This window comes from Podarcis vaucheri, assembly GCF_965113315.1.
Source record: "Podarcis vaucheri genome assembly, chromosome: 10".
NCBI lineage: Eukaryota > Metazoa > Chordata > Lepidosauria > Squamata > Lacertidae > Podarcis > Podarcis vaucheri.
The window spans coordinates 37,895,357-37,921,747 of NC_138748.1; the positions used below are offsets into that span (position 1 = coordinate 37,895,357).

The window sequence follows — 26,391 nt, forward strand, 5'->3', positions numbered from 1 at the left end:
TCTGTTCTCATCCTGAAGCAAAGTTCTTAACCCAAGGTATTATTTCTGGGTTAGCAGAGCCTGTAACCTGAAGCGTCTAACCCGAGGTACCACTGTACTCCATCCCCTGCTGCACCTGGTTCCACTGGTGGGAGTGGCCTAGTGGGACTTGCAATGCCCCACCCCTGTTTTAAAGGCACCAGCCACTTCTGCATTTCTTCTTACGCATTTGTCGTCCATGCTTTGTATGTCTGTGTCACAACTGAGAGCATTAATCACATGGATGAAACAGAGTTACATGTTACAGTTCCCGTGTGTGACAATGTGTTTAATATATTTGCCAATATACTGCAGTAGCCGGCATATGAAAATGTTCCTGCCTTCCCAGCATATTCTCGTCCCAGCACACCAGATAGACGGCTTTACAGGCACATGATCATAATGCATAGATGGCCCTCAGGGTCCCTTCCAACTCTACAATTCTCAGATAAACATCAAATTAATATTATGCAAATTCCTCTGGAAACTCATATAGCCTTCATCTGGTACACCATGTGAATTTCTGTGTGCGTTTCAAAAGCATGTGATCTGGACATTTGCCATACTTTAAACTGAGAATAAATGACAAGTTACTCCAACAGAAGCACTGAATCCTGTCCAAAAATAAAGTAAAAAAATCAATTATTTGTGGTGTCAGGAGGTTTGTGACAAACACTGACTAATATTGTGAATGATATAGACTAGTTTCCTTCTGCTAATGTTTTTGCAATTACATTTTCTAGAGGTAAGGAAATTCTGATTTACATCTTCTTGGTTGAGTAAGATATATTCCTGACTTGCACTTATCCCCCTGTCTTTCTCACTTGGCACATGTCTGTTTTTATGCATCTGATGCAATTCACCTTGCAGTCATTCCTTGCTTTGAATTCAGGGCTCACCTTTCATTAGATAATTGGAACAACTGTCCCCTGTGCTGTTCTAGAAACCGATGCTCAGCAGCATCCTATCTGGCACCTCTGCTCCTCATTACAACTCCCCAGATGTTGCTAGCTCAGAGTGATCAGGGCTGGCAGACGACTGCAGGGTGTTCACTTGCAGATTTGCTGAGAATATGGGAAAAGGCAACCCTGGTTCTGAGGATATTGGGATAGCTTTTATACCTGGGCTTCTTCACCCCAGCCTGGGAACTTTATAAGCAGCTGCAGCTAGGAAGGTGGCTATCTTTGGGTCACTATCAATGAGATAGTGGGGCTCTGGTGACTCCTACTTTCTTTTGACATTTTGGAGGAGCTGATTTTGCTTTTAGGTTGCGGGGAGGTGAATGAATTTGAGTTTTGGAGGGTTGATTTAAAGATGTTATCCTGATAGATTAGCCACCTTTGGCATACTGTGGTGTCTGGATTAATAAAAAAAGAGAAATAATAAAATACTATACGTAATATGCACCTGAATGTTGATCAGAACACTGCTTGAAATAAGGGAAACAAGCACTGAACCCTCCCTCCTCTGAGAAACAATCTTGATGAGATTGTGCCTAAGGGCATAATCACAATTATTTTACTGCGATGTTTTACGAGCATGCACTTAGCAAAACAGTAAAAAAAAAAATTGAACTAAGTATATGTAACAAGGCAGATTTTAGGAGAAGGTTATTTCATCAACAAACACATGTACATTGATAAATAACACTGGGTGGGGGAGCTGCAAATGGTTTAGCACATGGAACAAACACCAATGGTGGGGCTGTTCAGTATGCTCCTGCTCCCAATTTGCTCTACATAGTGGCTACAACACATGAAGAGGTAATATGTTCCTTTGTTCACATGTATTCTGCATCCTTTCTTCCTTGCCTCTTCCATTCTGCCCTGATGCTACATACCTTCCTTTGATCATGCAGAGTGATTTAGCTGCTTGTGTTCTTTGTTATACAGCAACTTCCACTAATAATGGCCAGGAAGTTATACCAAGGTGGAACCTGGCTACTACTAGATTTTTCCCTTTTGCTTTCATCTTCATAATGGTTGAAATACTGTTACAAAAGGCCTATGAATGAACGGGGATGGAGAGTAGATTATGCTCATATGTGTAAAACGTATCTGTGTGTGCATTTGTCTAAACACACAAGAACACAAAATGTGGACAGGGAGAGAGGCACAAGCCTCATCCCCACTGAATGCAAGTTAATGTTCCCTACAGATCTTTCCCATGCGAAACAGGGAATGTTGGGAGTCTGAGGAGGAATGTAATGTGCGTGAGGAGTTAATATTTCTATCCCGCTCTTTCAACAACAAATGTTGAGCTCAAAGCGGCTCACAATAATCACAAAAGCATTAAAAAACACACCATTACAATCACTGTGCTATCAAACACAAACACATATAAATAAAGCAAATAGCAAATTCATCAACATGATTAAGAAAATTCAGTAAAGTCATGTGTCAGAGTTGCTCCCCGATCCTAGCTCACAGAGGATCACGCTAGCCAGCGATCATTAAGTAAAAGTCTTTATTGAGTTACAGTTTCCATTCTCAAGCTGCTGCGTGCAACTCTACGTCTTATGGTTAGATCGGCGAAGCTCTGTCTGGGTCCCCGCCTCCTGTACACCAACTTAATATCCTAGCCCTGCTCCACCTTTTCCGCCTGACTGTTCTCCTCTGGGTCCCTCTGCCCCCCGGGGTCTCCTCCCTCCGAGACTCCTCCGACGCCGACCCCCTGGACCCTTCTGTCTCCTTGCGCCGGGCTTTAGGACCTGGCTCCCTCTCCGGGCTGCCTACTGCGTCACTTCCCTGTGCATTTGAACTTGGCGCGCGCGCCCAACCTTCCACTTTCCGTCTGACCGTTTCTTCGCTCCCTGATGGAGGTGTGGCCACTCCTGACTCGTGCCCTCCCTCCTGTTGTGAGCTGCCAGCGCTTGATCCCTGGCCCTTCCTCTTCCCTGCTCTCTGGCGGTGACGCTGGTCCCGATCTCCAACTGCTCCCCTCTGAGTCCCCTCTGGCTCTATCTTCCTGGGGTGTCCCCCTAGGCTCCCCCCTTGCCCTGGCCACTGGTGCTCCTTTCTGTGAATCTTCTGATTCACTGGAAAGACTCGGAGATCTCGGGTCGTCGTCATCACTCATCTTTTCTTCTGCCTCCTCCTCCTCGCTCTCTGTTTCCTCCCTTGCCCTTGCCTCTGCTCCTGAACCCCTGACATCATGGTAATTCAAAACATCAGAAAATATAAAAAAATCATTAATTAATACCATTCAATAAAGTCCTATCAGAAAGAGCTGCTGAGTACCAATAGTTTCCATGCACTCCACTGCCACCACCTGCAACTAGAGCATTAATTTGCTCAGACAAATCCTTTAACATGACTTGTGGGTGATTTTCTGGACAGGGGTGTCCAGATGCAGGCCAGCTTTAAAATGTTGGAGAAAAGCCGGCCTTGTGTTGCTTTGGAGTCCTTCAGCCAGTGTGATGAAGTGGTTAGGGTGCCAAACGCTTAGAGTGTGGTGACCCAAGTTGAAAACTCCACTGAGCCATGAAGCTTTCAGGAGCTCAGCCTACTCTTGAGTAGGACCCTGGCAGAGACACATGCCCGACTGGCATGTTATCTCCCTCCTGGTCATTCGTTTGGGAGCTTCAAAAGCTTCCTTCTGCCTGAAAATCACAGCGACCGATGCCAACAGACACCAGCACACTTAGGGATCTGCAGAGTCTGCGCAGTTCGCGTGACAGAACTCAGCATTTTCGCTAATCTGCTTTATTTACATATAAACACACATGGAGCACTGCAACATGGCTCCCCCTCACTCTAGCATCAGACAGCAAAGGGAAAAAGAACAAAGGACAATAGTCCCACTTCACGGAACACATCTAGTCATCTAGTCCAACCCTCTGCAGTGCAGGAATCTTTTGCCCAACAAGGGGCTTGATTTAGAATCTCACACTCTATAGAGCTATCTCCCTAGGTATAAATTAAACGAATGAATGAATGAATGAAAAAGCCTCAGGCTCCCAGATCACTGCATTGGCTCTCTGCAGGGCAGGGGTACCGGAGGTGGTTCCCTCCAGAAGTTCTGGACTGCAGCTTCCATCAGCCCTGCTGACTGAGGCTGATGGGAGTTGAGGGTCCACAATATGCAGAGGGCACCATGCCAGCTTCCCCTCCTCTAGGCTATTCAGGGGACCGTGAATGGACCTTTCACATTGACAGAGGCAAGAGATGGATTGGGCCTTTCCCTCCCTGCTCCTGGAAAGTGCTTATGTACAAGCTCATTTACTTTCATGAGCAGCTCTTCTGAATTCCGTGTTCAAAACTATATGTCAGCAGCAATGGCGGTTCGGCAGCCCTAGTGAGGCATGTGTGTTTGAACCTGAGGGTGACAGGAGAATAATTCGAAATGACTTAATCTAGCTTCTGTATTATAAAGTAGGAATGTAATATAAAGCACCGAGGTAAAATGGCTAGCCAGCTGAGCCTGGTATTTTAAAGTAATAGAGGGTATGCACCAGAGCGACAAGAGTCGAAGTCAGGTTAATGGTGATGGCAGGAAATAGACTGCAATTGAGGTATGAGTGATTGGCCAATGCGAATAAGTACGTGATTTGGAGGAATAAAGAGGAGTGTCTCCACTGCCAATGTTATCAGGTTGACAGCAACTGGCCCCAAAACTATCTGGGGATGAGACATTTCACTTAGTGGTAAAGGGGGGAGATCTCTTAGGCACCCCTTTTCTTTACTAATAAATATGTTCCATCCACCCCATCTTAAACTGAAGGACTTCTGACAAAGGTTTTTCTTAAACCACCTTGCCACCACTCTTCAGCTCCAGCACACAGCTGGCTTCTAAGTCAAAATTATTTTTAATATCAGCTCAGAATACCTATTAAAGGTGTGCAATTTTTGCAGGTTCTGTTGACTAGATACAGGTTTCCACACTGCATCTTATTTGTTTACATCTCTTCCCCAAAACGAGGAGTTTAAACTCTCCAATTTCAAAAGTAATTCATTTCCTACAAAGGGCAGAAATAAGCCTCTATTTTGCCTTCTCTATTACGTTCTCCTTTTTGACGCTTGTCAGAAACCCCAAACCTACCCTTTAGTATCCTCATGGACCAGCCTAAGCTATCCCTTGTCCTGGGATCTCAGCAACTACTATTCCTGAATAACTCCAATTTCAATATTAACATTAGAAATCCTCCTAGTTTTGGTGAAATTTGGGAGGAATGGAAAAAGTATGGCAGTGTGAATGAACAGAACAATAAGACAAAGGACTGGTAGAAATTTGCCCATCCCTAGTAGAAAGCAGAATGGAAGTTCCTTCCCTTATCTTTCTACCCCCTGTATTATCTATTGCTACAAAATGCAAGGTAAAATAACTTTGCTGTGTTGCAGCTGCCGAAAATTAAAGGGCGTCTTTCAAAGTGCTGGAATTTTACTGACATTTTAGATTTAAAAGTCCCGCCCTGCCTTTTCTTTAACAAATATTTAAATAAAGAATTTCTCAGTTAGGACCCTGCAGACATCTATTGGGAAAGTTCATTCCTTCACAAGGTGGCTATTCATATTCTCCATTCCAACTCTCTTCTATGGGGCAGTCATACATTTTGCCAACGACAGAAAATAAATGTAGTTTAGAAATATTGGTGCTATACCATACACAAGGTCAAAGAAGACAAGAGTAATTTGCAACTACTAAATTGCTTGATGTAATACTCCGGCGTGATAATCTTTAAGAGGAAGCTTTGCATAAGTCAAAGGTCTTCAGAGCAATATGCAAATCAAATCCTACCACTTTCCTAAATCCTTTTAATCTAGCACTTAATCTCAATAATGACCCAGTTCTTGGAAACTTAACTGAGCTCAGCCTCTTAATCACATTATTCAGCTCGCCCTTCACAAAGTTTGAAAGGAGATAGATAACAAACAAAGCTAAAAAAAAACCTTGATGAAATATCATCATTAATTTGGCTGTGTAAGAGTATTTTATTTACTGTGAACAGAGTAGGGGGAGGGTGTTCCCTTGAAACCAAAGATAGGGACATAAGATGAGCCCTGCAGGATCAGGCCAAAGCTCCATTGCTATTATTCTCATAGTGGCCAAACAGATGCCCATGGCAGGACCTGAATACAACAGCATTCTCCCCACCTGTGACTCCCAGCAACTAGCATTCAGAGGCATACTGCCTCCAACAGTGTTGTTGACAGAGTTTACTTCATTTCATTTACTTATTCATTGAATTTCTATAATGCCCTTCATCCACAGGGCAGTTTATAATACAAAAACACAAAATTGCATAAAATAGTAACACACACACACACACACACACACATACACACACCCATGAATCACCCTGCGGAGCCAGAGGAGGGCTCACAGAGGTTCAGATATGCAGGAATTCCAAAGAAATCATCAGAATGGTCAGGTCTATTAAAGAAGGGGACAAACTTACGGCAAAGGTCCAAAGGCTCCCTGCTTGGCCTAGCTCACAGCATTCCATGAGACAGCCTCCACAGCGAGGTCTTGTCTACACCAAGGAAACATACTCACAGCCTTTAGAAGCCCAGGCAGGCCACGTCACATGGGAACACAGGTGGCTGTTCATTACCTCCCCCTCTAGCTATGCCTGGGGCCTGTGGATACATCCAAGCATGTGAAACACATATGAGCTCAGTGCTACAGCTGCTACCAATCATCTTGACCATCAATATGCTGCAAGGAGGGCTTCCAGACCAGCTTGCCTTTTGGGGTCAACACCCCCAGTTTAAAAGGCCATAGGTTGTTTAATTAGTCAAAGGCCTTGGGAGAAGAGGGGTGTTTTTGTCTGGCACCTTATTGTTTAGGAGACCATAGAATTGTAGATTTGGGAGGGAGCCCAAGGGCCACCTGGTCCAGCCCCCTGCAATGCAGGAATCTCAACGAAAGCATCCATGACAGACGGGCATCCAACCTCTGCTTAAAAACCCCTAATGAAGGAGAGTCTACCACCTTTGGAGGGAGGAGGGCAAGTGAGAGTGTGGCCTGTGGAGAATCCTAGATACCAGGCAGAGAAGCCAGGAGGGCCACATCCCTGGGCCTAAGGTTCCCCAGTCTCCCCTAAAGCACACAGTGCAGTATAGTGGTACCTCGGGTTAAGAGCTTAATTTGTTCCGGAGGTCCGTTCTTAACCTGAAACTGTTCTTAACCTGAGGTACCACTTTAGCTAATGGGGCCTCCTGTTGTTGCCGCCGCACCACCATTGCATGATTTCTGTTCTCATCCTGAAGCAAAGTTCTTAAGCCGAGGTACTATTTCTGGGTTAGTGGAGTCTGTAACCTGAAGCGTCTGTAACCCGAGGTACCACTGTACCTAGAGTAGGAGGGGTGGGGAACCTATGCCTTCCAGACCACCAGCCATGCTGGCTGGGGCTGAGGGAAGTTCCCCTGCCCCTGCTGCAGAGGGCAGCAGCTGTAATTTTCATACCTGCCAAGTGTCCTGGAAAAAATGAAGCATCCTGTTTATTAATGCAAGATTGTGGTGGCCATTTTGGGAGGCACCTGGGGGCGGACAGGCAAGATTGCAGCACTGCTCACATGACAGGCCCAGAAGCGCATTGCAGAAGACGTGCATCCTGGTTTTTGACCTGAAAAATTTGGATGGCATAAATTCTGCAGTGCTATAAAAAAGGTGGAAGCAATATGTTTAAAATGCAATTGCAGGAAGGCAGGCCAAAAGGCCTTTCTCTACCAAGCGTTTCATGTGGTTTCATTCTCTGCTTCCTCGGTGCGTCAAGCTCAGAAAAGCAGCCAAGGAGGACGTGAGACCTGGAACAAATTCATTTCTCACCTATACAACTGCAAGTGGTGCTTCTTTCACAATTATGGCTGTCTCCCCCCCCCCCCGAGCACTCTTATTTCTTTGTGAGGTACAAGTAATAAAAAGGAAGGATGCCACACACACACACACACACACACACACGTTCAAGAAAATGGTGTGTCTTAATGATCATTTGAACATCTTAGCAAAATGCATCGTCCCTACTCCCAGAGCATGTTCTTTTTTGCCCAACAGCAATTGCAGCCATATGTGAATGGAAACATCTTTTGCGGCAGGGGAAAAACAGGTGGTTGGCAGAGCAGGCATGAGCCTGCTCCTAATCGATACCACCATGCTGGATACTGTATGGCGCTAATAGAATCTCTGGGAATGAAAAGTGTGTGCTTCAGCTAATAATTCAGCCCGTTACGATTCAGATGTTGGAAAGAGAAAAGAAAAATCTAATCAATACAGGGAAATCTCATCTGTGGTTTCCATCTGCACAAACTCTGAAGACTGCACTTTCTTCAACATGAAACAATGGTGGCACATGGAGGGTCAGGCAGGAAGGCAACTCGCACGCCATCTCCACCCAAGAGAGGGAAACCAATTCTTCCCTGATGCTGCCGTTATGATTCTGATGGACACACACAATTTTTCAGCCTAAAAATGGCTGTGATTTGGAAAAATACTATCTGAGTTTGGGGAAGGATGCAGACTCATATCTAGATGGGCAGAGCCCAAACCTTTCATTTTAGAAATTCACTGATGAGTTCGCAAAAGAACAAGGTAGAAATAATAGTGGCAGCATTTTCCTGCATTCCTGTGTATTTACTATATATCCCTTGGTAGAAAAGGGATTAGTTGGAAGCAGATCCCCACAACTTTTTTTGCAGATTCTCTGGAATTTCATGTGGCTCAGAGCTACCTTGCCTGTCTTGCCCCACCTCGCAGCTGCTGTAGCTTTTAATGTGTGCATGTAAGGAAATGGTTAAAACAGTTTATTGTAACACATATGTAAGCCGTCCAATATTTCTCCTCTGAATTCCCAAATTAAAAAAGCAAAATGATTTATTACAAAATAGATACTTATTATACAAAGAGACTCACTGTCACTTGTCCAACCCTCCCCCCCGCTCTGTCACAAAACAAATGAATCTTTTTAATTAGAGAATGTTTTGGTTACAAATAAAAGTATTTGCAGGGAAGCAGAGTGTATATCCTTCCTGTGGAAATAAGGTGCATGCAGGGGAAGTTTGGACAAATAAGGAGCAGTATGTAGCATTAAAGTCCTTTCCAGGGAAGGTGGTGGCAGGTTAAAGTCCAGTTAAGGAGTGTTGAGAATGTGGGATAACCAGCCTCATATAACCAACATGCTTAGTGCAATTAGTGCACAAAGGGGTTAAAACCTAGACAGCATCTTAAAAAGCAGAGACATCACCTTGCCAACAAAGGTCTGTATAGTTAAAGCCATGGTTTTCCCAGTAGTGATATATGGAAGTGAGAGCCGGACCATTAAGAAGGCTGATCGCTGAAGAATTGATGCTTTTGAATTATGGTGCTGGAGGAGACTCTTGAGAGTCCCATGGACTGCAAGAAGGTCAAACGTATCCATTCTGAAGGAAATCAGCCCTGAGTGCCCACTGGAAGGACAGATCGTGAAGCTGAGGCTCCAATACTTTGGCCACCTCATGAGAAGAGAAGACTCCCTGGAAGAGACCCTGATGTTGGGAAAGATGGAGGGCACAAGAAGAAGGGGACAACAGAGGACGAGATGGTTGGACAGTGTTCTCGAAGCTACAAACATGAGTCTGACAAAACTGTGGGAGGCAGTGGAAGACAGGAGTGCCTGGCATGCTCTGGTCCGTGGGGTCACAAAGAGTCGGACACGACTAAACGACTAAACAACAGCAAAGCTGTTCTGCCAGGCTTAGCTATGTCACATTCTTTACCTTGGGATGAATTGGGTAGTCATGCCTATTGTTGTACCCCAGTCCCAGACTACCTGTTCAGCTTAGCAAGTAAAGAGGTTTGAGCAGCTTGCTGTAAGCTCAGACTGCACAACAAACCACTTCATATACCTCGCTGTAGCTAAACTAAGTTTTACTGCCTGTGTGACTTTTTCTGAATGCTGTATGAAAAAGTACAGTGGTACCCCGCAAGACGAATGCCTCGCAAGACGGAAAACCCGCAAGACGAAAGGGTTTTCTGTTTCGGAGGCACTTTGCAAGACGAATTTCCCTATGGGCTTGCTTCGCAAGACGAAAGCCCATAGGGAAATCTCCGGGGACCTGTTTTAAATTGCTGGCGGTGGGGAGCAAAGACTTTCGCCCACAGCCGGCCTTCAGAAGAGGTCCTGGACCTCTTCTGAAGGCCGGCGGGGGCAAAAGTCTTTGCTCCCCCCGCCTGCCTTCCCGGGACAGCGGAGACTTCTCCGCTGCCCCGGGCGATCTTAAAATGCTGGCGGGCGGGAGCGAAGCGTTCGCTGCCGACCCCCAGCATTTTAAAATCTCCCCGGGACAGCAGAGAAGTCCCGCCCCGCTCGGGATGGCGGCGCAGAGCTGTCTGCCGTGCCGGGATCAGCGCGGGCTCTGCACGGCCATCGGGAGCCGGGGGAGAAGCCCGCCCCGCTCTGGATGCCAGCGCAGAGCTGTATGCCGTCCTGGGACTGCAGGCAGATCTGTGCCGCCATCCCGAGCGGGGCGCTAAGTCCCGCCCCGCTCGGGATGGCAGCGCAGAGCTGTCTGCCGTGCCGGGATCAGCGCGGACTCTGCACGGCCATCGGGAGCCAGGGGAGAAGCCCGCCCCGCTCCAGATGGCCGCGCAAAGCTGTCTGCCGTCCGGGGACTGCTGGCAGATCTGCGCCACCATCCCGAGCGGGGCGCTAAGTCCCGCCCCGCTCGGGATGGCGGCGCAGAGCTGTCTGCCCTGCCGGGACTGCCATCCCGAGCGGGGCAGGAGCCTCCATAGGCGCGCGTCACCTCTCCAGCCGGGGGAGGGTCGCAGGGGGCTGCTTTAGCCCCGCGTGCGCTCTCCCAGCTGGAGAGGTGACGTGCGCCTATGGAGGCTCCTGCCATAGGTGCGTGTCACCTCTCCAGCCGGGGGAGGGTCGCAAGGGGCTGGGGGGAGATAGCGATCTCCCTGCAGCCCCTTGCTGCAAAAGACGTCGGGGGAAGCGGGGAAGCGAAGCGCTTCGCTTCCCGCTTCCCCCGGACCTCTTCTGAAGCAAGGGGCTGGGGGGAGATAGCGATCTCCCTGCAGCCCCTTGCTGCAAAAGACGTCGGGGGAAGCGGGGAAGCGAAGCGCTTCGCTTCCCGCTTCCCCCGGACCTCTTCTGAAGCAAGGGGCTGATCTCCCCCCAGCCCCTTGCTTCAGAAGAGGTCCGGGGGAAGCGGGAAGCGAAGCGCTTCGCTTCCCCGCTTCCCCCGGACGTCTTTTGCAGCTGTTCCGAAGTGGGGAGGGGGGCGGGGACACCTGCCCCAGCCGCCCCACTTCGGAAAGCTGTTCCAAAGTGGGGAGGGGGGCGGGAACAGCTGCCCCAGCCGCCCCACTTCGGAAAGCTGTTCCGAAGTGGGGCGGGGGGGCGGGGACACCTGCCCCAGCCGCCCCACTTCGGAAAGCTGTTCCGAAGTGGGGAGGGGGGGCGGGGACACCTTCTGAAGGCGGGCAGGGGGCGAAAGTCTTTGTCCCCCCTGCCTGCCTTCCCAGGGGCTTTTAAATCGCCCCGGACAGCGGAGAAGTCCTCCGCTGTCCGGGGCGATTTTAAAATGCCGCCCGCCAGCATTTTAAGATCGCCCCGGACAGCGGAGAAGTCCTCCGCTGTCCCAGGGTTTTTTTAAAATGCTGGGGGTGGGAAGAAAAGCCCTTGTCCCCCCCCCAGCCTTCAGAAGAGGTCCGGGGACAGACTGTCCCCGGACCTGGTCTGAAGGCGGTTTCCCTAGGAACGCATTAATTGATTTTCAATGCATTCCTATGGGAAACCGTGCATCGCAAGACGAAAAAACCGCAAGACGAAGAGACTTGCGGAACGAATTAATTTCGTCTTGCGAGGCACCACTGTACATGAATCTGACCTTTGGAGAGTTTGTAAGTAAGTAATTTACCAAAAAGCAGAAGCAGTAGTAACAGCACTTAACCTGAACACCCCTCCCTTTCCTGGGCTCCAAGTCACATAATCCAGAGCAATTGAAGTTTTTTTTTATTTAAAAAAACAACCTATTGTGCCAATCTGTGACCCATTATAGAATCAGTAAATGAAAGCTTTTAAAGTTAGTATGAGCACCGCTGTCTCTATTATACAATCAATCAATCAATCAAAGCTGTAAAAGAAGTAGGTAATAGTTGCATCATTAAATATTGTAATGATACAAACTGCCACGAATTCTGGCCTTTTTGCAACACCCCACACAAAATCCAAAAGAAACTTTGTAACTGGGTTTAAAATTGAAACGTTTGCCATGATCCATCTTTTTCACTCACCACCTCATCAATGGTTGAAAGCTAATCTGATTGTGTGCCAAGTGCTCTTTCATAGATGCACATTGCAGCAATTATGTGCCCAGGGCAAATATGGGTCATGTGAATTGGTTTTCCATTTTTCTCAGGGACAAAGCCCACAACATGAACCTTGTGGTAGCTTTCATCTGCAGAAAGCCATCAGCAGGACACACCCTGGGTACAGTCAGTGTATAGTAAGTGTGATCTCTCCTATACTTGCACAATGCTTTTGTGTACTTAATCCTGCAAGTTGGGGTTTCCCTCTTCCCTCTGCTCAGGTTCACTAATTTCAACTCATTTCTAGATTTTTAAAACTCAGTGGGAAGATTCCATTTCCATCACCTCATCATTATATTCGGGGGGAGGGGTTGGCAAACTTCACAGCAGGGCAGTTCATCTCAGAGGCATCTTAAACTGTTTGCAGTGGTGAGGAGGGGGGATGACATCAGTTAATATTAATAAATGGACAAGTCCCATCTGTATGCATATCAGCGAAGACGCTTGACATTGTTTACGGGTATAATACAGAGCTACATGCCTTCTTACTGCTGCCTGCTAGGCCTTAATTAGGTAGTCAATTCCAGCAGATAATTTAGAGTCCTACACAACATAAAATTGTATTGTCAATCACAGATATTCAGTTTGGGTGCTTAGCAAAACATGTTCTCTTCTGAGTGCTAAGCAAAAGCATGCACTTTCAAAAGAAGAACATTGTTAAATCCATGTTGAAACTGTTTGTAATGAAAGGTTGGCAAAGTCCCCCATCTCTTATTTGTTCCAAGCTAGTTCAGAGAATCCTTGCAAAAAAGCTGGGGTAGTTTGGAGAGGCCAGGTCCACTCTGAATTCTTCCGTGACAACCTCAGCACTCAGGTTCTGCTTTTGGGTTTCCTATGGACATCTGGTTGGTGACTTAGAAGAGGTTTCTGGGACTAGATGGGCCACCAGACTAATCCAACAGGCTCTTCTTATGCTCTTAGGTTAAGAATGGCAGTAAAGAAAGTCCAATAATGATGATCTGTGGCCAGAACAAGGTAGTTTGGAGCTGCTAAAGCTAAGGCAAGGTTCAGCTATGTTCCATCACAGGCACAGTGGAAGGGTGTCCATAAATCCATTCCACTTTGCACATGCATCATTTTAAAATTTCCAACCATGCAAACCAGCCCCATCTTTATTTTTTCCTAGAACAAGATAGGCTCTTATGGCCAATCTGAGAGATTTAAGCCATGATTCAGCAAGGTAATTTGTCTTCTTTCAAAAGAATGAGTCACCCGGCCTTGAAGAATTAAGGGTTTAGCGAAGCCTTGCTTCTGGACTCGATCAAAAGACAAGTGACGTCAATAGCAGTCTTGCCATTTACTTCAATGAACCTGGGTGTGGGTTCTGTGTATTAAGCTGTTTGTACAAAAAAAACACACCACCCACCTCCAAAACAACAGCAGGCTTTTATTCAGGGGTTGAGGAAGTCTCTGTGGGTAAAGTAAACAAGAACTCTCGCCTCTTGCAAAACAGTTTCTGCAAACTACAGGATGTGGACAGAGTTGTCCTCTTTCTAGCTCCATCGTCATATTCTCTGTGCATACATTGAAAGCACATCCAATGTGCATTTGAAGCACACGACGTCTCCCAAAGAATAATAGGAACCATATCTTCCCTACACAGAGGTCCAAGTCCCTACATCCAGATTCTTTGAGGGTAGCCATGTGCTTTGAAATGTGAATTGGATGTGCTTAAATGTATGATGTAAATCTGACCTTAATTGCACTGAAGTGCATGAAAGCTACCTGGTTTGCTTTCACTTGGCTCCCAGGAGGATCACAACAGCATGCTCCAGCAAATGTTTACTCAGAAGTAAACCAGAACACATTTAATGGGAATTACCAAGGAGGACATTTAAAATGGACAGACCCAGGAATTCTTTATTAAAGATATTTCAGAGATTCCAAAAATAATGATGGATTAGGTTCCCCAGGCACAATGTGGATTGAGTTTGGCTAAAGTGGGTCATTTTGCATACAGTGTTGAGTACTTTCCAGACTTCAGACTAGAGATGAATGGGCCCATTAAAGTCCAGCCCACCCCCATTTTCAGGAAGATTGGAATAGTGGATATTTACAGGAAAATCCGCCTAGAAACACATTTAGAATAAACATTTGCAAGGTGCTCCAAGTGGTCAACTTGTGTGGTGCTCTAAGGGGTTGTATGCCATCTCTGTTCCCCTGCCCCAAATGGTTTGCTTTAAAACTGTGTATCCTGAGCCGCTAGCATGACACATGGTGCTCCAGTGCACAGTTTCAGTGTGCGTGGCAGAAGTCCCCCAGGAGTGACGGGACATGACAGCATTCCCTCTATGTGTCTTGAAAACACATAGCAGCAAGGAGCCCCCAACACGAACTTTTCAAGCTGAGGTTGGCTAGATGCAGATATTTATTCTTTTTGTAATCTGCTCTGAGGTTTTGTTTTGTTTGTTTTTAGAGTCAAGCAGTACCTATTTTTTATGACATTCAGGGGCCAATGAACTTTTAAAAAGAAAAGAGGAAGGAGGTTTCACCATCAAAGTAGAGGCACCAGCAGCATCTCTCTCTCTCTCTCCTTATTTAACTGTAATATTCTCAGCTGTTTCATGCAGCAGAAATAGCAAGAGTCTGCAGTCACCATATCCTTCCATCACCCCACATTTTGAATGAAAGTATTTCATGATGGAGTCTTTCCAGATGCATGGCAGAGGCAGGGTGGAGAGACAGTGACTCCCCCTGGCCAGTGCCTTGCCTGCTCTTATATTCCTGGCCCAAATGTATAACTTGCTGTTGAAATGGAATACACAAGATGAAACAGTTAAATCAGTTATGATTAAGTGGGCACAGGATATTGGTCATAATATTATGTCTGCTGACTGGGAAAGGTTGTGGAACACTGGTATTAAATTTACGGCATGTAGTGCTTTAAAGGAAAATGTTATGAAAATGGTCTATAGGTGGTACATGACCCCAGTTAAGCTAGCAAAAATTTACCATTTGCCTGATAACAAATGTTGGAAATGTAAGGAAACTGAAGGTACTTTTTATCATCTTTGGTGGACATGCCCGAAGATTAAGGCTTTCTGGGAGATGATATATAATGAAATGAAAAAGGTATTTAAATATACCTTCCTTAAGAAACCAGAGGCCTTTCTCTTGGGCATTGTCGGCCAATTGGTGCCAAAAAAGGATAGAACTTTTTTTATGTATGCAACAACAGCAGCAAGAATACTGATCGCAAAGTATTGGAAGACACAAGATTTACCCACCTTGGAAGAATGGCAGATGAAAGTGATTGACTATATGACATTGGCGGAAATGACGAGCAGAATTCGTGACCAGGGAAAGGAGACTGCGGAAGAAGACTGGAAGAAATTCAAGATTTATCTTAAGAACTATTATAAACTTGATGAAGCTTAGAATGTCGAGATTTTACAGAGAGAAAGGGTTGCAGTAATATAAGATTAGACTAAGAAAGGACTATGAAGAATTAGGATGGGAAAGAACATTTATAAGTTGCTATAAAATTTGGACATGAGGATGCAGAAAGGGGAGGTATGGGGAAGTCCGAGGAAAGAAGTCTATGAAAGGATATTTTGAAATTATATTTGTTTGTTTGTTTGTTTTTCTTTTATGTTTGTTTGTTATAAAAACTTTTGTAAAACTAATAAAAATTTTATAAAAAAAAAAAATATATATTCCTGGCCCAGGTGTAGGAAGCAGCACAGGACAGGCCAAGGAAGAAATTGGTATTGGGTTAAAATAGTCCACAAAATTTATTCATCACAGATGTAAGCAAGCTATGGCAAAGGCCTTGGGTATGTATCTGGAATCAACCAGCATCAAATCAGGGTGATCCTATCATGACTGCTGTTTGGATGGGTGCTATGGCCCATCAGCCCCCATGTCGGCTTCTGGACAGAAACACAACTTCCTGGACCCCTTTAGTGGGGTACCTAATAGTCTAAGGATCCAACCCAATGCCTTATCTGCCAAGAAGTTGTGGTGATTGCTACGAGGCAGGTGAAAACCTTCCAGCAGGCCCAAATTGTCTGCAAGAAAAATTCCTCACTGGCCCCAAATACGGCGACTGAGTATTCAAGGTGTGCTTATAAAACCAAACATATCAGTGGCCATCCAAAGCAAAAAGGAGCCTGTACCTATATTGTACCATTAACCCCGTCTGAGTTAGCATGACAGTGATGAGTGGTACAGGCCTTTGTGAAACTTGGTGAAATACATGATTTATGAGGGCAGCCCAGTTAAAATGGAATGTCAATCGAATTCATTTGTTAATACAATTTCATGTACATGTAGAAAAATGACAAAAACATAATCAAGTGTCAGAAAGTCAGGGTAAAACAATATGCATCAAGAAATGTAACCGGGTAGAAGAGATCTCCTGTCTTTAACTTCACTGTCATTTAAACAGGGGAGAAAAGGCATGGCCTGAATGATGATAATAAAAACTCAGTTTGACATAGATGTGCAGTACGGGCACCCCCCCTTTTAGGTGGGGGTTACATTCCAGGCCCCATGAGCATAAGTAAAAATCGCATAAATGGGGAGCACCCTCTAAGCACATTTTAAACACCCTCTCTGCCAGTCTCTCTACAATCTGGACAAAAAATACTGTATCCAAAAATGTCAACAACTAGAATTAAAGCTCTGGAGCTGGGAGGAGACTGGAGGATGCGTGTAAAAGCGGGTAGCTGCTGCGGCAAACACTGATGCAATGCTTGTGCGCACCTCACCACCACCTTGCGCTTCCTCCTTCAGACCCAGTATGCAGAAGCAACACAGGCAGCTGGAGTTCAATTGAGAGCCACTGCTTTAGCCAGCTGCCACCCCCTCTGCTCTCCAGAGACCCACTGGGTCATTTCAGCACCAGCTGCAAACCTTTTAGCTCACCCAGGCTTTTAAAAATACCTCTGTGTCTATGGATCTATTGTGTGTGTGTTTTTAGTTATTAATAGTTTTTATTGTTTTCAGCATTGTATTTTAACTGTTGTATTTGTTGTCTGAGCCACTCAGAAAAGTTCTCTGCCATGGGGGCAGCTATGGGGTTAAACTAAATAAATGCCAGCCAAGCTCAGTTTTCTTTGTGATGTATGTGCACAACAGAAAGGATGAAGTATTCTGTGTCAGAGGCAGGACCAGTGCCATAGCACCAGTTATTTTCCACAGAGTCTGCTAAGAGGAATCGTGGCCAGTGTGGTGGTGTGAGTAGGGTGCCCTAGATCTCCTAGCTTCCCAACATTGTAGGTCGCTGCCACTTACCAAGAAGAGAAGGGGTGAGGTGCAGGAAGCTCAGTGTGGAGCAGTGCATGCCAGTGGAACTAGTCTGATGCTCCTGCGACTATGTGCTGCACCCATTTTTTAGCTGCTGCTGCTGCTGCCCTTTCTCTATCACTAAACACACAGATTTGCACTGAACTATTCAACTATTCAACTAGAATTCAACTATGGTTCCCAGTAGTGATGTATGGAAGTGAGAGCTGGACCATAAAGAAGGCTGATCTCCGAAGAATTGATGCTTTTGGATTATGGTGCTGGAGGAGACTCTTGAGAGTCCCATGGACTGCAAGAAGATCAAACCTATCCATTCTTAAGGAAATCAGCCCTGAGTGCTCACTGGAAGGACATATCATGAAGCTGAGGCTCCAATACTTTGGCCGCCTCATGAGAAGAGAAGACTCCCTGGAAAAGGCCCTGGTGTTGGGAAAGATGGAGGGCACAAGGAGAAGGGGACGACAGAGGACGAGATGGTTGGATAGTGTTCTCGAAGCTACCAGCATGAGTTTGACCAAACTGCGGGAGGCAGTGGAAGACAGGAGTGCCTGGCGTGCTCTGGTCCATGGGGTCATGAAGAGTCGGACACGACTAAACGACTAAACAACAACAACAACATTCAACTAGAAAGTACCCAATTCTAATCTCCATAGATAAATGTATCCCATAGGTGTTCAAATGTTCAATGGAATATTTAGTCTGAGGCACTCTGACAACAATCCACCTATCTGGGTTTTCAGGCTTCTAGCATTAGCAAATAAACACCTATATGATTTTAAAGGCTCTTTTTTCTGTGTACATTTTGGTCCAGTTGTTTTTTTTTAGAAGAGAGAAAGGATGGATAGATATAGATGTCTAAGCAGAACAACAGCACAAAAACTTTTCAAGTACTTTTTCTAGGCAGACATGCAGGTTTTTGTTAGCTCCAAGGGTGAGTAATATAATAAGTAATTAGTGTGATAACACATTAGCATAATGTTCCATATGGTGTTATTCTTGCATTTGAACATGACAATTATACTTCAATAAATTAAGTGTGGCTGGTCTGCCTTCCTCACCCAGCATGAAAATGCTGAAAATCTATTACAATTGAACTTACTGAAGTTCTATTGCAGATTGTGGCTTTTGGTTGTTGTAGTAATTTCAAGAATGTTTGGAAGCCTATTATAGACACACTCATTTGAGGTTTAAACTACTGTGTTTGCATGCCCTGAGAATTGTAGCTCAGCACCTATAACAAATGACAGCTCCCCGAATTCTTTGGGGGAAAGCATGATTGTGTAAAGTGGTGTGATAGGGCCACAGTTGCAGCAATAATCAAATTAACAGATCCATTAACTTCCTTGACTTTCTCGAGAATGGCACGTGATATCATTGGATCCCTTCTCTTCCCCAGCCTTTGCTGTCACCACAAAGCTGATTCTAATGATGGATTTGGTAATTTCTTCTTTTCCAGGTGGCTTGAGACCTCAGCTGAAGTCTCAACATGATGATACATTCTTTCCCCCCAGAATGCTTTCTCATTTGTCAGTGGCTGCAAGGCGTCTTATTAATCTAGAACAGAGATGTTGGTAGAAGCATCAAAGCTGGAAGACTTTTAGAGTGACACACTGAAAGGTAAAAGAGAAGGTTTTATTTGCCAGGCCTGCTTAGAGGTGCAGAAGTTTGCCTCTGCCAGCATGCCCTTGAACCATCCCAGACATACCCTCTTTGGAGCTCTAGTGATGTCAAAACTCTGGAGTCAGTTTGGCCAGGGATATGTAAGTTGCTGCAATGGCAGGAACAGGGGGTCCAACATTGGATGTCCTTCTCTGATGTCAGAGAAGAACCCCTGATCCACCCTATCAGACCCCCCCCCAAGTGTCCTTAGTCCCTATCCTCTAGGGACAGTCCCAGATTTACAGAAGCCATCTTAGTTTCTGATTTGATCCTGGAATATCCCATTTTTATTTATTTTTTATTTTATTTATTGAATTTATATACCCCCCTATACCTGGAGGTCTCAGGGAAGTTCACAGAAAATATTACAATATATGAAGTCAAAATAAGAACAAGGACCCAATAACCCACCCACCCCAAAAAAAGAGCCACAGTTTAAAAGGGTATAGGATGTCGGATGTCAGTCCGGTCAACCAAAGGCCTGGTTAAAAAGGAACTTTTTCACCTGGTGCCTAAAAGTGTATAATGAATCCACCAGGCCAATTTCTCTGGGAAAGAAGTTCCTTAAGAATTTTTCCTCAAGACGACCCAATTTTCATCAGAAAAATGTTGGAGGGTAGGTCATATGGTCCCTGAGAGACCTTCTAAGGGGCCACTAGACTGTAGCATCTCCTTTTACAGTTAGAAATTCTTGCAGTTTGCCAGTAATGTCCAAGTTTTACCAAATAACACAACACAGGGAAAGAATGCCTTTTCTCCCAGGCTGAACACATTGCTGTTTCATAAACTGAAATCAGCTAAGCTACGGAGAATTTCGAATATTTCCTTTATATGAAGAACACAATGTATTTTCCTCATGAAAACTCGCATAATTAACATGCTTATGAATATGTTAGATGAAATGGGACTGCATTTATGCAGACATCACTGAGAATCACGCATCTTTTACAAGGCCTGTCATGACTCTGTTTTCGCACTCGGCTCACATGCTTCAGCACGTCTTTAAATTATCTAGGGCACGTCACATGACACCTAAGTGTGAAACAAGCATTTTCTCCTCCCAGGACCATTATTTTCATTTTCAAAACACTAATTTGCAACAAATGGCAGGAGCAGAAAAGATGTGCAGCATCATGAGGTTTTGGCTCAGGCATTTTAATTTGGAAAGTGAGTTGAGAATAATGTTCAATGAGCTCTCATAACCCAAAGTGCTAGTAAAAGCTGTACAATGAGGAATTTAAAAAAACTAAAAAGAAAGATGGCATGGGTATAATTTGTGCAGAGAGACGTTTGTTTGCATGTAGTCCTCCCAACTAAAGCTATCATTAACCTATACGTTTATTAAGTGCCACTGCCTAAGGATGCCATTCAGCATTTGTAAGCAAATGTGGGGGTAATATGTACACAAGATCTATGAAAATAATAGCTCATAGCCAGAGATGAAAGGACACCATGACAGTCATGGAAAATTGAAACAAGGTCTAAACCTCTTCAGGGCATGTTATTGATATTTTGTAAGGGTTACATAAAGGGAAGCATGAAAGAGAAGTGTGGGAAAAGAGAATCCTAAATTGATACGGAACAATAAACCCTTTGGAAGGCAATAGAAGCTGCAGTTTGGATACGGCACAGACAATATGATCTATAGTAATTCAGTAATTAGATACATGAAAGCAAGAGAGGCCCATATAATTACATTTTGGAGGCAGTGAGGAAAACAATTGTTTGTCAGGGCTGATAGAGATTTTCATTGTCTCTCAATTACATAACTGTTTCTCATTTTTATTTCTGCAGCCTTGTAGCTACCTGAGTTATGAAGCCAAAGGAGCAGCTCTTGTCTACAGGGCTCAAAATTAAAGGACTCTGGTGAATAAACACTTCGGAAAGCAAGGAGAGGGAAAGAGCAGGAGAGATTATTTCCCAACTTTACTTGCAACATCAGTGCCAGTGGGATAAATTTAACTAGAAATAATAACAGCAAAGCATTGTTTGGAAATCTCTAAATATATGAAAGTAAATATATGAACTGATTTGCCAGCATCGCAACATCATAGCCAGGTAAGGAGAAGTAAGAATCCCAAGGGATCTATGAATCATTCATGTCCCCTACTCCCAAGGAGGTGCCTTTGAAGATAATTTAGAATAGGTTGATTATTCAAAGTAAAGCACAGCTTAGAGCATGGGTAGGCAAACTAAGGCCTGGGGGCCAGATCCGGCCCAATCGCCTTCTAGAATGTGTCCTTTTATTTAAAATGCATCTCTGGATTATTTGTGAGGCCTGCCTGGTGTTTTTACATGAGTAGAATGTGTGCTTTTATTTAAAATGCATTTCCGGGTTATTTGTGGGGCATAGGAATTCGTTCATTTGCCACCCCCCCAAAAAAAAAATAGTCTGGCCCCCCACAAGGTCTGAGGGACAGTGGACCGGCCCCCTGCTGAAAAAGTTTGCTTAGAGGGTCCACTTTAAAGTGAAAACATCCACCCTCTCTGAAGGCTCACCTCTGTGCTCCTTGCCACTCCTTAATATTTCCCCTTCCCAATGCCAAAAACATAGTGTGGGGGATAGGGCATAGCGTGTGTTAGAACCACAGCATCATAGAGTTGGAAAGAATCCCAAGGATCCTCTAGTCTAACCCCCATGCAATGCAGGGATCTCCACAGCACACGGGAGACCTCAAAGGACCACACTTTGGCTGCAATTAATGCACAGCTTTGAGGACTTCATTTTCTGCCAGAGATCACAGTGGTTGTCAAGCTCTCTGGTGGAAATGATAATCCATGCATCAGTTGCTGATAAGGAGGCAGTTCAGTGGGACTCTCCTGCGTTGAGGAAGCCCCCCATCCCTTCTGCCTTCAGGGCTAGCAGCCCAGAAAGAGTGGCCACAGCAAAAGAAGAAGAAAAAGGCATTTGCAAATGCATATAAATCATTCAGGGACTTCTTAATACTTAAAACAGTGATGCAGAGCAATGTGATAATAAGATTGTACCATCAGAGAAATGCACTAACAAATCAATCCTAAATCTCTGGCCATGCTCTTTTTACCGCAGCTGGTGCTCACAAGGAATAAATTGTTTTTATTCCAGCAGTGTGTATTTTGAGAAAGGTGATGCTATCAGTATGATAAAAATTACTGGATACAACTTGTCTAGAGCTGCTGCAGTTTTCTGACTCAGCTTTGGAGGAGAAATAAACTCCAAAAAAAGGAGAATCCTCTCAAAATAACCTCCCCATTTCCCCTTCTGCCCACTACAAAAATTCTATGACCAATACAGCGAGAAAAATCCTTGTAAGACAGTGGCAATTATACCAGCTGTCAAAAGCTCCCTTCAGACACAGCACTAAGCCATGGCCTAGTATTCTGAGAACAAGCCTAGCTTCCACATACATGTACATGCATCCTGTCCCTCTCCAGGGTGGGTGTGAGGAGTTCAGAAGCTTAGTGTTGTACATATCATAAACTGTGGTTAAGTGTGGCTAATGAAAACAAGCCAGTTTATAAACTATGGTTTGAAGTTGACTGGTTTTCAGTAACTATAGTAGTTTCTTTGGTTTCAGACAACATGGCAGGTTCCAGTTTTTGTTTTGTTTTGTTGTTTTTAATGGAAGTGTGCCAGCTTATGAGGGGGACATGAGCCGGGGCAGTGGGTAGCCTAGCTCACACAACATTGCACATAATGGTTTAGCGTTCTATGTGGACCAACCCACAAAGCAGCTTCATAAGCTGTAGGATGTTTCCATTATGACAAAGATAATGGCATACAAATGAATTAAGGGAGGGAACATGGAAAATTGAAAAGAGGAAAAACAAACAAATGCAGCATTCTTGTACGAAGGCTAGTCCATCATTTGCACCAAATGTCACTTGTTATTTGTATTGTATCCTCTTTATTAGCCTCTCCATTAAACGGATAATGAAAATCAGGTGCCAATGTGAACCTGCATTTATCTCAGATATGTCCTCTGCTGAGCAATTAGGGTGACTTTTTGGTAATTAGTTTTGATCTGTGATTTGAGGTCTGTTACATATGCAAAACAGTTTCAACAGGCAGTCATAGAAGCAGTTAAGTAGCATTGCAGCAGGAGCATATGGGTGAATTAATTCTCTGTGAGAAAACCTGGAATCAATACTATCAGCCAGAAACATGTTGTGTCCTGTATTTATTTCATTATCTCCAAATTGTGCTTTATGAACCCTGTGTGGCGAGATGGGAGGTCTAAGGGGGGTGGGGGGGGAGAATCATCCTGATGAGACAGGGAAGGAAGACAGAGAGAATTCTGCCAATATCTTTTTTTAAAGAGCAAGGAGCAATAGCTCCCTTTTTATCTTATGAATTTTGTTGGTAGGGATGAAAGACCTTGCTAGCCCCATAATGAATAAGATTTCAGCATATGTTTGGCAGAAGATGGGGTGGGGGTGGGGATCCTAGATAAAATACATATTTCAGTTCCTTTTTAGGCAGCAAAAAAATAAAACTTTCCAGAAGACGGCAAATGTTTGCCTTGAATTTATTTAATTTCAAAATAAAAATAAAATAGCTCCCACCACCCAAATTCAAAACAATCATTGAAGACCTCCTTCTTGTCAGCCTCTCCTCCATTGCTCTGAAGCTTCTGTGTGTCAATTCACACTGGCTCTTGGGATGTGATTCCCAGTCAGCTGCAGCACTTTGGGATCCTTGTGAAATTCCTGGTATGCCTTTCAGGGTCAGCCTATTGCATTTTTCTGCCTGAGCAAAGGATAAGATGGCTGTCATTCCATACAGAAGCCCACTAGCCTGCCAGTTGTATCATATCCAGCATGGTCAGAGTGTTAGACTAGGACAGGGTATCCCAAACTTGGGTCTCCAGCTGTTTTTGGACTACAATTTCCATCATCCATGACCACTGGTCCTGTTAGCTGGGGATGATGGGAGTTGTAGTCCCAACAACAGCTGGAGACCCAATTTTGGGAAACCTTGGAGTCCAGGGTTCAAATCCCCAGTGAACCAAAAAACTCACTGGGTGATCGTGGGCTAGTTGCTGCCTCTCGGCTGAACCTACTTCACAGGGTAGGTAGTGAGGATAAAATGGGGAGTGCGGAAGAACAATATACATCACTTTGAACCCCTTGGAAAATTTAGCAGCAGCAGCAGTAGTAGTAGTAATAATGTTCTGGTGCCACAGGCCTGTATCCCCCACCACACCTGAGGGAAGTAGATTAGCCGTGCAGAACAGGCCATGTGGCCCACAAAGCTTTGTACCCCAACACCTGAGGTGGACGCTTCATCCCTGCTGAATAATAGGACTGGGTCAGATTCCACAGCTATTTCCCACTCATTCCCTTAAGTGCCTTGGAATTCTACTGCTTAGCTCATAACTGGTATTCTCACTAGACTTTACACTTGCAATCCACGGAGGTAGCAATAGTAGCCGAGGCCTGAGCCAAAGTTTGTGTTCCTGCATGATGCAGAAGCCATTATCCATAAGGAAATACCGGGAAGGCTTTGCCAGGGAATATACACACCCACACAAAAGTTGATTCAAACAGATCCTTCTTCCTTTCAAAACTAAGTTCTGGTTTTCATCTGCTTTTCTGTACTTTTCTGAAATCTGGCCATCATATGGTCCCGAGGAAAATATAGTGCAGGAAATGGCTTTTGAAATCAATTAACTACTAGGCCTGAAAACATTCAATATGCTTTCAAAGAGAAATCTCTCAGTTTGCTAATCCCACAAAAGAACAAGAACTGGCTAACAAGCCCTTGTCTGTACTCATACGCTGCAACATTCTACTGTCCCAAATTGTTAATTGTACACATTTTATACTATGAAAGTCACAAGAGAACCAAGGGTACCAAAACTACTGGGTTAATGCCTCAGTGTTTATAGACTTTCTCTCCCCATGAAGCAGCACAGAATCCTAGGACTGGACTGGGTGGAAAAGTAATCCAACTCCAAGCCCTTGGAAGGTGATCAGGGTTGTAATTTGGAGAATGGACACACCACTTTTTTATGCTAGATCAACACTCCCCAAAGGGGAGTGTTGATCTAGCATTGTTTCTTACAGGAACAATGCCTATTTACCAGAAACAGGTAAGACAATATTCAGTGTGCAATCAATCAACTGTTTTTTGCAGGAGAAATTGTATAAGCAAAGGAATATAGAGATGAAAATAACTGATTCAACTCTAAACCATACAGAGCTGAAGAAATAATGAGCCACTGTCAAAATTGTAATTGTGCAGGGTATTTCATAACATGAAACTGTCTCATCCATTCAAATTGATGACCAGTTCAGGCTATAATTAGAAATCACACATGTTCTTTGTTGCACATGAATGTGCTGTGTGCTATGTTAATCTCTTTTGCTTTGCTTAACCACACAGTGACCAACTGATGTACAATCATAGAACAAAGAATGGTTGATTAAGCAGAAAATTCAAGAATCTAGTCTCCAAATTCTGTCTCCAATCCTATGCAATTTTGCTCATAATTGCACCTCACTGTGTCTAATAGTGTTTAGCACCCCGTAATTGTGCATAGGATCGGAACCTTCGTCGCTCCCCACTTAACATATTTTTTCATCCATCCATCAAATTGAATTCATTAAATAGCTGTCTACTGCAGAATGGCTTTAGTCACTGAAATAATGATGAATGATCCATGCCAGTCATTTTCTTCTTCGTTGCTAATATTCAGAGCCATCAAGTGGGCTTTTGGTTAAGGCTTTGTGATGTTTTATAAAGGGACACGGTCATTCGCAACTAATGAATGAGCATTGGAACAATGTGGAAAGATTGAAATGGTGAAGTGATAATTAAAAGTATCTGAGGGTGCTAGAGAAGAAGCAGACTTCAGAGCAGGAGACTGATCAGGAGTGTGTGTGTGTGTGTGTGTGTGTGTGTGTGTGTGTGCTTTCAAAACCTCTGAGTCATTCTCTCTCCTAATATTTTTTTTAGTGAGCAAATGTCAGTGGAACACAGCATTTCAAAACTTACTAGTGCCTTTTGCCACTCATAAATAACAGCCTGCTATTACAAGGTAGTTATTTAGGACTGCGGGCAGCAAGGGCAGATGAGAAAGTTCTGTAATTGAATGGCATAGATCACTCTGCATGAAGCAAATAAGCTGCCCCCGATGTGCTCTTCTCCTTAATGAAAGCCTGTCGTCTGCGTCTTGAGAAAGGCAT

General features: G+C 44.4%; 2 long non-coding RNA genes across 7 annotated transcripts in view; one reads left to right on the forward strand and one right to left on the reverse strand.

Moving 5' to 3' along the window:
* The window catches only part of LOC309542303, a 220,030-nt gene that overhangs the window by 166,937 nt on the left and 26,702 nt on the right, over positions 1-26,391 (forward strand). For all 6 annotated transcript variants that reach the window (XR_014224163.1, XR_014224164.1, XR_014224165.1 and 3 more), the window contains 2 exons: positions 19,019-19,179; positions 21,016-21,279. This is a non-coding gene — a long non-coding RNA (uncharacterized lncRNA). The remainder of the gene's footprint in view (positions 1-19,018; positions 19,180-21,015; positions 21,280-26,391) is intronic.
* Positions 1-26,391, reverse strand: part of LOC309542309 — a 239,835-nt gene that overhangs the window by 41,624 nt on the left and 171,820 nt on the right. The window lies entirely within an intron of this gene.